Below are 16356 nucleotides of genomic sequence, written 5' to 3'. Positions count from 1 at the left end.
ACATCACGAAGTAAGCCCTAATTTCAAATCTTGAAGGTAAACGGAAAAAGCGGAAACACAAAGAACACACTGTTTCAACAATTGAAGACAGATATCAAAAGATTCACTAATAACTAAAAAAGATTGGAGAAGATTTTTCAGAACAGACTTGGACAAAGAATGCTAATGAGCGGCATTTACTTGAAGAATTATGATAGGCGTAAGTAAGTAAGTAAAGTAAAGTAAAGCATAGTAAGTAAGTGTTTAATCTAATTTTAACACTGTTCTTATTGAGAATTTCAATAAATTCTTTCTTTCTATTTATTATTATAAATAAGTCAATAGTTCTATGCATTTCTTACATATATGACAAACATCATTGTATTGACAAAGTAATAAGAAGCCTAATGATACCAAATGAACTATATAGTCTACTATATTGAAGTGTTTTTCTGATTCTTTTTCATTTAAATTGCTACTATCGATATATGATAGATTCACAATTCAGTTTATATAATTGAATCTAAAAAAAAATCGGATCCGTTGGTCAGACACTATCAACAACAACCGAATGTGTAAGAGAAAAAATCAGATTCTATCGAAGGAAGAAATCAGGAAGGAGCGCTGGAAGTGGATAAAACATACAATGAGGAAAGCATCCAACTGAGTCACAAAGCAAGCCCTCATCACTTGGAATTCTCAAGGTCAAAGGAGAAAAGGAAGATCAAACAACATGTTACTCCGAGAAATGAAGACAGATACGAGGGAAATGAACAAGAATTGGATAGAACTTGAAAGGAAGGCCCAGGACAGAAGTGGGTTGAAGAATGTTCGTCGGTAGAAGTAAAAGATAACAGGCCAAATTATTTTAGTAGAGAGACGGTGATGAATGAAGGATTAGGTTGCACTTTCTAAAAAAAATTTATTAGTTAAAAATCTAGCTTCATTTCCTGTGTGATATGTATTTGTCTTTATGAATGAGTTATGTATATTTTTTCCAATTCTTTAGCCACTATTCAGTCACTCTTTTTTTTCTTACTTCAGTAGATGGTTTAAGTACGCGTTTAGAAAGTGCGCATATCGGTAACAGACACGGGCGATCTTGAAACATAACAAATATATCAACATAAACCCTATTAAAAAGCTAATAACACTGTATGTTACTTGTATCAGTCAGTCTTGAGTGCTGTTAGAGGTATGAGGGCATTTGTCACTTCCCGGTTGCCCACGCCATTGGAGGGTTTCCCTAAAGGTACCTGAATCGAAAATTGGATTAGAGGTGATATTAATGACCTGCGAGCTTGACCGCAGTGCCCAAAGGACAACTGCTTGAGGTCGGTCACACACAACCTTTTCGTGAGTAGTTTTTATGTTAGCTCCGTATTTGTTGAGACCTTACTGACGGACACGGATATCCGTAGGATAAGGCGAGGTGTACACTTCTAGAGTCGACCTTTTCTAACTCCACCCCTCCTTGTGGGAAGGCAGCATCGCTGTCGTGCTGGTTTTCTGAAGGAAACACCTTACTGCTGTCACACCTCTGTACAGTCAGAAGTACGACTTCGCCTTCGGACCTTGGGTTTGTTGCTTTTAGTCTTACCGCTCTTCAACCGACCTGTCTGACGTGGTAGGACCTTGAGGAACGGTTGTTTCAGCCAGTATAGCTCAGTTGCTTCATCACGATAGGCAAGCCCGACCATCACGTCAAGGTAGCAGCAACGGTCGGAGTTTTACTTATATAGTCATCATCAGTTCAGCAACTGTTAAGTTATACAACAAAGATACATTTTTAGATTTGGTTGTAAAATAAATTTGATAATATTTGCATGCGATTGCTTTGTCACTACCTCTACTGTTCCATTTCTTCGTAGTCAAATATAATTAAACAAATGAAGTAACAGATGGATACCCATGCGTTGATATAATGGTAAATTGAAATGAATATATTCAGTTAGTCTAATTACAGCGAAACATTTCACTGTGATCCATTTGTTTTCAAATTAAATTGTGGTTAAAAAGTGTGTTTTTTATTACTACCCAGTTATGTCATAATTGTTTTCTCTTAGTAATGTCTTACTTCAGAATGAATTACCGACGTTTTGTTTAACAGCATCGTTGGATAAAGGTCAACAATATGAAGATAGAGACAAGCATCATCCATGATATTGAATTATGAAATATATAACAGATTGACTAAATTCAAGAATGGACTTTACTTTAACATTTTAAAGGTATCAATCTAAATGTATAGTCTGAAGGTATCATAAGTTTATATCATATAGATGTTACTCAACTGGGAAGAAACAGCTATTCAATACTGTTTTATATCTTTGATAGTTTTCTAGCTGGTGTTCATCTGTGTTGTATTTGTGATTGTAAAAATGTGAAAAAATGTAAGTTTTGTAAAACATGGAACTCTTTAACACATAGAAGCACCGAAAATTCGTGGATTAGTTGAGGTTAGACTTTAACACCGTTGGATGCCCTCTCAGTCGTTTAAAAGTTAAGCGTTCGAGCGCAAGACCGATAGGTCCCGGGTTCGAATCCAACGAGGCGAGATCGTGGATGCGCACTGCTGAGGAGTCCCACAATACGACGAAAAGGCTGTCTAGTTCTTCTAGGTCTCAATGGTGGTCTAACGTCAATTGACTTATGATTTCAAGTAAAAATGTTAGCGTCTCGAAGTAAAGTACACTTGATTTGTGAATTACAAAATTAATATCAGAAGGGGTTTTATGGATATTATAGTAATTTTCTTAGTTGAGATCATGAGTCAATTGAAGCGAGACCACCATGGAAAGTCTGGAAGCACTGGACGTCAGTTTCGTCTTATTGCGTGGCTCCTCATCAGTGCGCATCCACGATACGCCTCGAGAGATTTGAACCCAGGATCCGGAGTTCAAGTGAGAAGCAGTGACCAGTGAAGTTCAACCGGGTCTGTTGTTAGATAGTAACTCACCGAAGACAATGGTGGATGTGTCGCTTAATTTTGTGGATTAGTTGAAGTTAGACATCGACACCATTGGATGTCAGTCATCTCAGTGGTCTAATGGTTAAGCGTTCGTACGCAAAACTGATAAAGCCTGGATTGGAGGGATCGTAAATGTGCACTGTCATGGAGGAGTCCCACAATAGGATGATACGGCCGTTCAGTATTTCCAGGTTTTCAATGATGATCTAACATCAATCGATTCATGATCACAATCAAAAAAGTTAACTTCTTGAAGTAAAGTATAATTGATCTGTATATTACAAATTGTCAGCAAAAAGAAATATTAAAATCAAAATAAACAAGGTTGTTGAAAGAGAGAAAAGAAAAAGAAAAAAACATTCTTCCATTGGTTAACCAAGATACTTCTAGAAATTTCTTAAAACAAAAGAAAAATTTCTTCCGCTTTGTATTAAAAAAGAAAAAGAGAACGAAATGCCGACATCACATGATAGATTGAAGTGAAGAATATTGGACAACTAAAAATAAAATATGATATTGAATGAATGACATTAAAATGAATTCTATGTGAAGTTTGCGTTGACGAAGAACCATGAAAGTTCCATGATCAAAATCATCTAATTCAAAGAACAAAACTTCACCTCATCTACAAATCTCCTGCGATCATCATAAAGTCTTGTTGAAAGTAAACAATAAAGAACGACAGAGTATTGATTTTTCTTTATTGCTCTTTTCTGTATAGATTATGATTTAATTAGTAGTTTGTTATTCAAATGATGTAGTTCGGATAGTGTTACGTCTGACTTTTTTTGCAGAGGATAACGTGTCTAGATGTACTAGATGTAGCTAAGTGAATAAAGTCATGGCATCTGATGCGAACGGTACTGGGTTCGAGTCCCAGAGTGAACATGAACTCTGAGATGCAGGTGCATCCAGCTGACGAGTTCCAAATAGAACGAAACGAGCGTTCTGGATTCCAGTGCAAGGCGCTATCTATCTTTGCTTATAATGTTCATGAATTAACGCAATATAACGGCAATGCACACATACTAATAAGAGACTTATTAATTACCGTCGTAAACATCAGTAGGAAGATTCAACTAAACAATATGAAGTGAATTTACAGTAGAAGTAGCTGTTTCTATGGATCAAATAATTATTACCTTTGTGAATAATAAGTCACTATTTGGGATTTTGTAGTAATAAGTACTGGATTTGAATATCTATGAGAACATCAAAGATTGAGATTATCTGTAACATTTTCAATGTTAAACTATGTCTATTCATACTTTTCTATTTATTCAATTAGTAAGTTCTTTATATTAGAGTGTAATTTCCATCCCCATCCCTACCCCTCCCCCTCCAAAAATCATTTCAACTGACCACTGTGAATAAGTCAGTTAAGCACAATCTAATATATCAAATGAAAAATGTAAATGAAATGAAAATGTTACCTTCAATATTACCACTACTAAACCTTTAAATGAACAATGAAAAGTACCAAGTATAACACATTCATCATTGAACTATGATAATGCTATGGATTATTTAATTACTTACTAACTTACTTACTTATTAGTTGAGGTATTGATTATTTAAGAAAAGATTCACTAATTCAAAGAGTAGTATGTTCTTGTTTTCTAAAGTTAATAACTGTTAAAACTGTTATTGATAGAGTGGATTCGAACCTAGGACTTTCGGTCTCATGGAACGAATACCAAACCTTCTTGACTCTCCAATCTAAGATCATGTGTGTGTGTGCGGGGGGGGTAGTCTATTAAGCAAATCAATGATTGGATGGTATAATGTTTACTAGTTGCGGTGTAACATATGTATACATAAGTTGAACATAAATATCTGCCAAATGGTTTATTATTGATAAATTTAGTCATTTCTTGGCAATAAGCAATTACAGTGTCGTGATTATTTTTGTTTTCTTCATTAGACATCTTCTATCGAATTTCATTGATTGATTGATTGATTGAATAATCATGTTGAAATACACATGATCTTTCAATACAAAACCAGATCATCTCATTGAATTAAATAGTGAATTTGGCATCAGTTTAATGAATCGGATAAAAATTATCGTTGATTTATCAATCAGTAGTCAATGATTAAGAAGTACCTAGTTGGCATGTTTGTTTGATTCTATTTAATACGGATTAAATAATATTGGAGATCATGAGTCAATTGAAGCTAGATCACCATGGAAAACCTGAAAGTACCGAACGTCCGTTTCTCTCTATTGTGGGACTACTCACTAGTACGTATCCACGATCCCGCCTCACAACAGGCAAACTCAAGACCTTACGGTTCCATTCTTGAACGCTTAACATTTAGACCACTGAACCGGCATCCAACGGTGTTAATGTCTAGCTTCAACCAACCCAGGAAATTGAGCGGCACATCCACCATTGCCTTCAGTGAATTACTATCTCACAACAGACCTGGTTGAACGCCCCTGGTTACTGGTCGTGGGTGCTCACTGATCAAGAGTTCCACAATAGGACGAAATGACTGTTCAGTGCTTTCAGGTTTTCCATGGTGCTCTAACTTCAATTGACTCATGATCTATATTACAATTGTTTACACGTTTCTATCTTAACGATAAACGTTGAGAATTGTAATTTTTCAGATTGTAATGAACGAGAACACACAAATGAGGACAAGTGAATGTATTTAAACACAAAATTACAGAAGATCTTAATAAAATCTGAAAATCGTACAGTAAATACTTGATTTGCAAAATGTCATTCAGTTGTCTCAAACTTGACTGTTCCTTTTATAAGTACCAGTCAACCGTCTCAGAATTTACTGTTCTTGCATTTCCATACCAATTGCTTTTTGTTCCAATTCTTTCGTCTTCGATCTTCTTGAACTTCTGCTGCCAGACATTCTACTCCTGACTTTTTTTATTTTTTATTTTAACACATAGATATTGGTACAAGAAGGCACCAAATATATATGCGCCACACAAATCTCATTTGATATGTGTGAGGGCTCTGATACCGCTCGGGTGCCCAAACCGAAGCTGGTGGTTTCCTTAGAGGGCCACATACAGAGCCTTTGACCTAAAGGTCTGATCCACAAGGCAGTGGAGCATCGTGAGGAGATGCAGTCCCATGGGAGCCGGTGAACAACGATAGGTTCATACACCATTTGTTCCTTTAGGATCCTGGAGCCCATGTGCATTATGGGTTTGGAATGAGGGTTTTCCAACTTCTCTAGGTGGACTCTCCATGTCCATCAACCCGGTTAAAGCGCCAGATATTCGCTTTTTGTCCTCTCAATTTTGTAAACAATATACGTGGTACGATAAGTCAGTGAGTAGGACTTCCGTGGCAGAGGCTATATACGCGTGGTCATGTGAGAACATTTCGAGAGGGAGGGTGGACTCTCCCCACTCTCGACCGTACCAGGGCATTTGGGGGCATTCCTGACTAGCGTTATATACTACTTATGTCGATATATATTGCACACACCACAATATGATTATATAATGTAGTGAACTGAATGAAGTTGGAAATGCTAGTGCGGGATAGAAATAGAATAGGTCACCACTGATCTATCCGAACTGTGAAATAATTCGATCAACAAGATCTTATTAAAACAACAACAACAACAAATGATGTTAACTTTCTCTGATTTTAAAAAGGGTTCTTGATAATATTTGGCTTTATACACCCTCAACCTGAAATTTCCATAATAATCTACTACTCTCTATCAAATTAGAACGATAAAAACAGATACCTAAAGACTTGAGTTACTATTCGTAAAGACTTGTGTTTATTCCTTGATTGATTGACAATAGAAACATTAGGATCCATATAATTTGAACTAATTAGTGTCTAAAAGCATGAAATGTACATGCTGGATTCCGCTTTCAACCAAAGTTTATCAATTCTAAGTCAATTTTCTTTTTGAATAAAAACAACTGAAAAGATGAAATTGATCCCTAAAAACAAAGTGATTCTTTCATTTAATGACTTCTAAATTATATGGGATTTGTGGAGATGATTAAATTTTTGATTGAGACCAAGAATTGATTAATGTTAAACCACCATTGATAACCTGGAAGTACTGGACGGCTGTTCTGTCCTATTATGGGACTCCTCAGCAATGTGCATCCATGATTTCACTCGCAAGATTCGAATTCAGGGCTTTCAGTCTCACGCGTGAACATAGAACCTCTAGACCATTGAGCCGGCACCAATCCATAAAATTGCGCGACCATCTTCAATTGTACTGAGTTAGATACCTGTCTCCACCCAACACAGATTAGCTCCACTGATCTTGGCTTCTCAACAGAACTCCGAGAATTTTCTCACGAAGCATATGTTTTAATTATCAGTATGCGGTTGTGGAGATTATTAAGATTTTGATTGATGTTAGACTACCACCATCGGAAACCTTGAAGCACTGGACGCTTGTTTCATCCTATTGTGGAACTTCTAATAACTGATTATGGAATCTATGATTCATTATTCTTTTTGTTGGAAATATCCTCAAATTGAATAGGATTGAACAACAACAACAACCAAATACATTCATTTGAATGTCAGTGCATGTTTCTTATATTAAACGTAAAAGAGAGGGCAGTAATAGTTATTTGATTGATCAGTCATCAAATATGAAACAATCTCTGAGTATAAAAGATTGTCAAATGAATAGATCAATTCTATTTATTTTACAATTGATCTAATGATATGTACAATTTGATACGTGTCACAATGCATCTTTTTTTCCGAATATCTAAGTGTAAAGGCCTACCCTAAATCAATGTTGTCCTTAAAGAATTCAGTATTTTTATCAGTGAAAAATGAAGCTGCAAGATGTAACTCCTAGAGTTCTATTGAGAAGCTTTAGGCAATAGAATCTAGTTTGTGTCGAGTGTGAGACGGTTATCCATCACAGGCAATCAATGGTGGGTTGCAAAGATCGTGGATTAAGTTCAGTTAGACATTAACACCATTGAATTCTCAATCAGTGGTCTAAAGATTAGACATTTACACACGAGATTGGATGTGCTGGATTCACATGTGTATGGCTTAGACATGAATGAAGAATGTTGAGGAATTTCGTACTGGGACGAAACAACAGTGGCTTAGCCTAGATCGAATTATGATTTCAACAGTAAAAAGTCTGGTCATTTTACAGTCGCCACACGGGCATTTATTGCCATGAATTTCTCTGTTCTAAAGTTACCTCAATTAAGTCTATCAACCACACACACAACTTATTACAAAAACTGATTACTGGAAAAATGTCAAAAGTACCATCAGGGTGGTTTTGATACTTTTCTGGTCCTCTTCATTCTCATCTGTGATGAGAGAGAAACAAGAAGAATTCATACATAAAATATATTTGACGAATAGACCAATTGTCATTAGGGCAAGAATGATTGTAAATATGTTTCAGTTTGAGTAAGGAAAAGACAAGAGAATGGCTAGCCTGTGTGGTTAATCTTGATAATTAAAGTCTCTTACTTGATCCAATTTTGTTTTGAATATGTTGACAGGTGAAGTTTTAACCACATGTTGAAGATAAGGATTCCTAATCGTTGATGATTTAATGGTCCGTTGACAAGTAATTTGTTCTACGCTTGCTAAGTTTACTTAAATGTCATCATAAATTCTCTATTTTGGAAGATACGAAAAAAAAACTTGTCAAGGTTAGAAGGAGGTTTAGAAGTTCTAAAATCACAATTTATACGGTAGAGGAAATTATCCATATGGCTCCTTAATAGTCAGCCTCTAGAGCCATGATAAAATCGCAAAAACTCTTTCAGCCTCCACCACATCGCTTCAATATTGTTTATGTGCACTCCGGTTGTTGAGTGCACAAAATGCTACTTGTGGATAACGACACGATGCACACAACCAAGCCTATGTAGGGGTCTGTACTCTCCCCAAACACACGTATATATTGTAGTACCTGGCTGCAGCCAGTGTTACTGGTGTTTTTATTATCCAGTTCGCAATAATTATCATAATTTGCCTTAGTTAGGAATCATATATAGGGTTTTCATCACGAACTGACATCAGCTATAATGCCAGGAATTTATTTAGCCGAATGGATGAAAGGCTTTCGCGTTAAAATCCGAGATCTATTATCTTTTACCTGATTGACTCGTCCACAAATTATAGTCCCGTCGTTTTATTTGTTATAGCTGCTCAATTATCACGTTTTGCACAAAATTCCCTGTGAACCGAATGTACGTTAGCATGAAGCACTGAAGTTGGCGCCGTAACCTTGAAATCTCTAAAACGCCTCTGATTGGCTCGTCCATAAATTAGAGTCTCGTCAACTTTTCTTGTTGACTAGCAAGTTTTAAAATGGTTAACAGATAAATCAATAGTTATTTTCAAATCTTAACTGATCATAACTCTCAGATCTATATGTCTCTGGATAACAGATAGATCAACATTACCCACCGTTTATTGATCTATACTCTGATAACCAATATTGATCATAATGTAATTGAACTCATCTATCTGCAACTGTCAAACTATAGATCACTTGGATAATTTCTATCGTTCATTTTGAAGCTTTAAACTGTCATCTTAATTTTTTATCACTCTCCATATCGTCAGCATAGAGCGAAATCCATCATAATAAGAGATTAAGCATGTCATTTATATAGAAGAAGAAGAAGAACACTATTCTTAGAACTGTACCCTGGGATACTCCATTAAGCACAGTTTACAAGCTAAACAATCTATAGTCTTTAATGGTTCCCAACTACGAAATTATTCACCGATCTAAATCACTTACCATCGATCCCGATATTCCATAAATTACATAACTGTCTGTTGTATTTACAATTTGATTTCTTGCAAGATGAGTATTTAGTAGGTGTCTAACAGATAATTTGCTGGAAATTCATTACAATTAATAAATGTGAACCATTAAATAAACAGAATAGAATTATAATTAACAGAATGGGGTTTTGTAGAGATTTTAGTCATTTAATTGTTATAACTTGTGACCTGCGTACCCTGTTTATTGCATAACGTAATGAGACTGACAAATAGAGAGCAGTGAATTATCGATCGGATCAGTGATGCATAAAACCAGTACGAGCAGTCTCGAGTCCTTATCGGTCCTGCTTCTTGCCTAGCCCTGCTTACCTGTTCGAATCCAGAACACCAATCTCAACCTCTGCAATATGAATCATGTATTTCAAACATACTGGGTTTATATACAAACCATACAGGCCACATCGTACCATAAAATAGAAAACAACATTAATACAAGATTTAGCCAAAAGTGGCTGTGAATGTTGGAGATCGTAATTGATAGACTGTGCATAACTCAACAATGGTAAATCGTATCATAATAGTTCATAGATCAAAATAAAACTCATAATAAGAGGAATATGAATAGTTTACTTACATAACAATGAAATGATAAAAATATGCGCATAGTATTGGTCCATAAATGGATCCTAAAAGTTACCATTCATTATGCTTATCGGGACATAACATTGATGAGCTTCAATTGGCTCATGAATGTCGCTATTAGAAATTACTACAATCTCTGCAAAACCTCATTTTAATCATAATCATCATATACACACTAGTGACTGGTTTCAAGATGTAATTCCTGGAGTTCCAGTGAGAAGCAGTGACCAGTGGAATTCAACCGGGTCTGTTGTGAGATAGTAACTCACTGATAACAATGGTGGACGGTGACTTCATTTGTTCGACACTAACACCGTTGGATGCCGACTCATTGGTTTTGAGGTGAGGCATTCACATGCGAAACCAGTAGATCTTAGGTTTGAAGCCTGAGGGCAGGATCGCTAGTACGCACTGTTGAGGAGTCCCATACTAAGACAAAACGATCGTCCAATCCATCCAGATTGTTCATGGTTGTCTAGATTTAATTAGCTCATGAATTCAGCCACTAAATAATTATAATTACTAAGCTTTATTACAACTATTGACTGAGTAACATAGTTAATTAAAATGGATCACTACTAAGTTTTCAAGATTTTTAGTATTCAGGACAGTTGTGTAAATTCTTACTTGCTACGTGATTAAACCTACCTATAATCAACGTTATCATATACGATAAGTCTAACTGACTTTATGTCCTGAATATGACCTTGGACAGGGTTGAATTGATCATTCTAGGGTATGTATCGTATTTTAGATGGTCTTGGGTTTCCGGAAAATTCTGGAACGTTACTAAACATAGTGGTAGCATAGGTAACCATCCAATCAAAAACTCGACATGTGACTTTTCACTTTCTAAATGTTGCTGGCAAAAATTTTAACGAATGCTGGTTGGATAAGATGCTTCTCAATGTTTTTTTAAGCGTTTTCTGGACAATAGTATGAGCATCCACCTCAACTTGATAACGACTTTCACCGATAAACCATCCAACTCAGAGAACTCAACAACAGTAGAGTGTTTTTTTTGTTCTGACTGATTCAACTGATTCAACTGTCCTCAAAACGATTATGTGAGATGTTAGATACTGGCTACCGTGTTGAATGATTAAAACTGGACTAGAAGAAATTGTAAAACGATTCTGGAAGTGAATAAGACACACATAATGAAAACCATAAAACCGAATCATAAAGCAAACTCTAACTTGCCAAGTTTAAGGGAGAAGAGATAGGCCATAGAACAAATTGAGCCGGAAATAGGAATCAGATATCAAAAGAATGGAAGGAATTTGTCAAGAAATGGAAAGGCGAGCCCAGGACAGAGTTGGCTGAAGTATCCCCATCGGTGACCTATCCTCCACGCGCGATAACAAGAGCAAGTAACTAATTAGGCATAGGTCGTTAGGACTCAAACAACTAATCATAAAGATATGTTTGCTTTACTCAACTTTGTTAAATCAGGAAACCAAGTACACTAAACCTATTTCATTAAGGTTCCCGATTTTACATTATTTTTGTTGACGAAATTACTGAACTTTCTTAATTAGATTATAGTAAGATGGTGGTCGTTCAGAAGAACGATGAAAGCTCCACGACCAAACCATCCAGCTCAGAGAACAAAACTCCATTAGATTATATTAAACTATGTAAGTGAAGTATTTTGTGTGTAGACTATCTAACTCAAATCATATCGAAATAAATCCAATGCATTGAATCTCATATAAATTTGAATGATATCCAACATTTATAACGCTTTCATTTGATAAGTACATTAGATTTCCTTCCATCTTAATTCCGTGAAATTTTGCACAATTTAATACTTCAGAGGAAACTAGTTGGTAAAATATTTATAATAACAAAGTATACTACTTACTTATTATAAGTAAGAAGCAATGAATAGTAACAAATTTGCCAAATACACCTGCAATGGAGGGACTGTATAAAACTACCTTTGACAATTAAAATGTTTACTATCTAACATATAAAAGACTGTACAGACATATTTTATAAAACTAAAATCTTAATCAGAAGGGGTTTGTAGAGATTTTTAGAAATTTTCACAGATTGAAATCATGAGTCAGTTGAAGCTAGACTACCATTGAAAACCTGGAAGCACTGGACGGCCGTTTCGTACTAGTGTGGGACCCCTCAGCAGTGCACATCCGCGATCCCGCACCACGCGGGGCTCGAACCCAGGACCTACTGGCTTCGCGCGCGAACACTTAACCACTAGACCACTGGTACATGGTGACGCAACTTCGTGGTTTGGTTGAAGTTAGACATTAACACCGTTAGATGCCGGCTCAGTGGTCTAATGGTTAAGTGCTTGCGCGTGAAACTAGTAGGTCCTGGGTTTGAGCCCCGCGTGGTGCGGGATCGTGGATGTGCACTGCTGAGGAGTCCCACACTAGGACGAAACGGCCGTCCAGTGCTTCCAGGTTTTCAACGGTGGTCTAGCTTCAACTGACTCATGATTTCAATCTGTAAAATTTTAATTTTGAGGAAGTTTCAAGAGTGTAAAAAGCGCTTCTTCCTCCGCTGGAATCTGGTTTGTCCCCTCCCCCAGTAGGTTGTTGTTGATAGTGTTTGACCAACAGATCATAAGTATTATGCGTAGGATCACTGTTAATAAACACTTGTATCTTCTGGATGATGGCTTTCGTAGTAGAGTAGAAATATCTTGACATTTGTATTGAAAATTTTGACTTTGGGAGAGAATAGGCCGCTCATCGTCATTCTTCATCCAACTCTGTCCTTGGCAATCGTTTCCACTTAGTTCCAGTTTCTATTCATTATTTTGACGTCTGCTTCCAATTCTCGATGTAGTGTGTTCTTTTGTGTTCCTATTTTCCGTTTTCCCTCAATATTCCACCTGTAGCTATTCAAGGGTTAATCCTTGTCCCAAGTCTAGTCAAAGAGGGAGGGTTGGACATCAAGAAGGTACAAGTATTTATAAATAGTTGTCTACGCAAGATACTCAACATCCTTTGGTCGGATACCATCAGCAACAGCCTTCTGCGGGAGAGAACAAACCAGCTTACAGCTGAAGTGGAAATTGGGAGAAGACGATGGAAATGGATAGGACATACATTGAGGAAATCACCAAACTGCATCGCGAGGCGAGCCCTAACTTGGAATCTTGAAGGGAAGCGGAGAAGAGGAGGACCGAAGAACACATTGCGTCGAATAATAGAAGCAGATATGAAAAGGATGAATTACAACTGGACGGAGCTAGAAAGTATTGCCCAGGACAGGGTTGGATGGAGAGTGTTGGTGCGCTGCCTATGCTCCTCGATGAGGAGTAACAGGCGTAAGTAAGTAAGTAAGTACGTAAGTTTTTTGGAAATAAGTTTGAACACGAAATAAAGTACCATAGTGTCTTCGAACCATAGAATCAGTTCATACTACAGACTTCCGTTAAAATGATTATTGTTTCTTTAAACAAGACCATAATATTGTGGATTTGATTTCATGTGAAATAATCAATGTATATTATTAAACATTTCAGAACTAAACTGAAATAACTTTCCTACACTAGGTAATTCTCAATAGGTTTCTATGATGGTATAACTCTTTGATAAAATCTAATCTTGACAAACTATCCAATGTAATTTTAAATTATTTCATTTCATTTTGACTTAATGAAATACTAATAAAATCTATACATTACCACCGGTAAAAGCTTGGAACTACTGGATGGTTTTCATTCATGGTCTAACATTGATAAGTTTATGATTTGAATGACATTCAACAATCTCTATAACCTATAACTAAAAATTATGTATAAATCAAAAGGGGGCACTGAATATATATTTGTGTGTGGGCTGTGATACTGCTCGAGTGCCCAGACCGAAGCAGGTGGTTATCTTAGGGAGCCACACTTCGAGCCTTCGATCTAAAGGTCTGATCCACAAGGCAGTGGAGAAATGTTAGGAGATGTAGTCCCATGGTTGCCGGTGTCCAACGATTGCTTCATACGCCATTTGTTCCCTCAGGGTACTGAAGCCCGTGTGCACCATTGGTTCGAAATCATGGTTTTCCCAATTTCTCTGGGTGGACACGGAGGGTCCACCAACTCGATTAAAGTGCCGGACATTCGCTTTTCGTCCTCTCAATTTCGTAATCAACACCCGTGGTGCGAAAAGACAGTGAGTAGGACTTCCGTGGCAGAGGCTATATACGCGTTGCCATTTGAGAGCATTTCGTGATGGAGAGCTAACTTTCCCCACCCTCAACCGTAATAGGGCATTTGCGGGCAGTATTGAAGAATGTATTGATGAAAATTCATTCAAATCAAGGAAGAATAAATGTTGTTTTGATTATTCACTATTAAGATTCCATAACTTATCCAATAGCATTTCACACTATTTGTAATGATCAACTAACTCAGATATCATTAACTGAGAAGAAATAAGTGAAAGCCTATTGAGGTTTTGAAAGATGATAATCTGAAGTAACTGTGTGTGTGTGTGTGTATGGATAATAAAATGCTGCTGTGTCCTTGAAAACCAATTTCTCACATCACTAAGATATATTTAAATACATAACTCAACTCTTCCTAATTACAAATACTAAAGATTTTTCAAACTCACTCATATAAATATAAACATACACAATAATCATAGATGGATAGTGGCTAGCAGTGGAATCGAGGACGCGTTTTTCGTCCTATTTGGGGCTTGTCAATTGGATGTACCTGCATCTCAAAGTTCATATTCACTCTGGGACTCGAACCCAGTACCATGCACTTCAAACATCATCGCATTATGCACTTAGCTACTGAGTCTGATAGCCATCTGCTTGTGCAATGAGTGAAGTTGTATTCATTTGATGTTGCTTGCTTCTATCTTTCTATTGTTATTTAGGATTGCAATCGAGCCTCAGAGTGAACATCAACTCTAAGATGCAGGTACATCCAGTTGACAAGTCCCAAAAAGGGTTGAAACGCGAGTCAAACTGGATTACACTGCTAGTCACTATCCATCTTTGCTTATAAAGCTTTTGACTTCAGGCAATATCGAGGCAGTCTTTACAGTATGCATATATGCCAACAAGAGACACTGATCAACTGCAGTCCTAAATAACAATGAGAAGACAGAAGTAAACAACATCAAGTTAACACACAATAATGTCTCACATATTGTGGTTTATTCTTTTGTACTATGAAAAACTTATGTTAGTCTGATTCAGTTATTTGTGCCAAACTGCATAACGTCAGAAATTAAATTTTTCTACTCATGGAAGATTCAGAGGTGACACACGAGGTGATTCACGAGGACACTCTAAAAAAATATTCAAAAGATCAGAACAAATTGCTTGTCAGCTGACCATCGATTCTCCCATTGAATCATTAACGAATCGAATCCATTAACTCAACACATGATTGAAGCTGCATTTGTTAACTCTTTCAAGACAAAGTTGAATCAGTTAAGAGACCATCATTGCCAAGACTAACATAGGTCACTTACCCACTTGTCTTTACCAAACTGAAACTGTAATATTACCAGTTTATTGTTTTCTTATCATCAACAATTTAACTAAATTTCAATACATTTGATAGTGTCAAGTTAAATTTTGTTTTTGATTGAGATCATGAAGCGATTAGTATTAGACCATCATTGAAAACCTGGAAGCGCTGAATGGACGTTTCGTCCTATTGTGGAGCTAATCCGTATCGGATAGAGACAGGTGTCTACCTCAGTACAATGGAAGATGGTCGCTCAGTTTTGTGGATTAGTTGTAGTTAGACATTAACACAGTTGGATATCAGATCAATGGTCTAGAGGTTAATTGTTCGCGCACGAGACTGAAGGTCCTGAATTCGATTCCCAAATACAAGATGGCGGATACACACTGCCACTGAAGAATCTCATATTAAGAAGAAACGATAGTTCAGTGCTTCCAGGTTTTCAATGTATTTTATTATTATCATGTTTATCAACCTAAATACTTCTTTTTATTGATTGGGATCATGAACCGATTGATGTTAGACCACCACCATTGGAGCCGTGACCAGTGGAGCTAATC

The sequence above is a fragment of the Schistosoma haematobium genome, chromosome 7 (genome assembly GCF_000699445.3).
Source record: "Schistosoma haematobium chromosome 7, whole genome shotgun sequence".
NCBI lineage: Eukaryota > Metazoa > Platyhelminthes > Trematoda > Strigeidida > Schistosomatidae > Schistosoma > Schistosoma haematobium.
Note: the sequence above shows the minus strand (reverse complement) of the source record.